Below are 594 nucleotides of genomic sequence, written 5' to 3'. Positions count from 1 at the left end.
TAGAACTTCTCACTCTGTATTCTGCAACATGATGACTTAGTGACTTCTACATCTGAAGTCACATTTAAACCATACTCAGTACATACCTATTGCCATTTTTCCTTATCTACAAAACAAAAACCCAAACAATGTAATCCTAAAATTTAACCATGCCCCTCTTCTTTAAGAGAATGCTACCTTTTATAGGCAATGGACAGAATATTCAACAATCAACATTTAAACCATGACTTACACAAAATCAAATCAGGGCTATATTTCATGGCACACTTTCATACCCCTCCAAATTAAGTGCACAGTAAAAATGATGTATGGCCAGGTGTGGTGGCACATGTCTTTAATCTCAGCACTCTGGAAGTAGAGGTAAGAGGAATGCCATAAGTTGGAGGCCACCCTGAGACTACATAGTAAATTCCAGGTCAGCCTGGGTTAGAGCAAACCTACCTCAAAAAGAAAAGAAAAAAGGTTTGAGTATGTACAATGTCCAGGAAAGGTATAATATAAACCATTAAGCTGGAACAATTCTATATTGAAAATATATCATTTCTATAGAATAGATTTCAAACAGGACACATACAATCAGCAAGACAAAAAAAA

The sequence above is a fragment of the Jaculus jaculus genome, chromosome 6 (assembly GCF_020740685.1).
Source record: "Jaculus jaculus isolate mJacJac1 chromosome 6, mJacJac1.mat.Y.cur, whole genome shotgun sequence".
NCBI lineage: Eukaryota > Metazoa > Chordata > Mammalia > Rodentia > Dipodidae > Jaculus > Jaculus jaculus.
Note: the sequence above shows the minus strand (reverse complement) of the source record.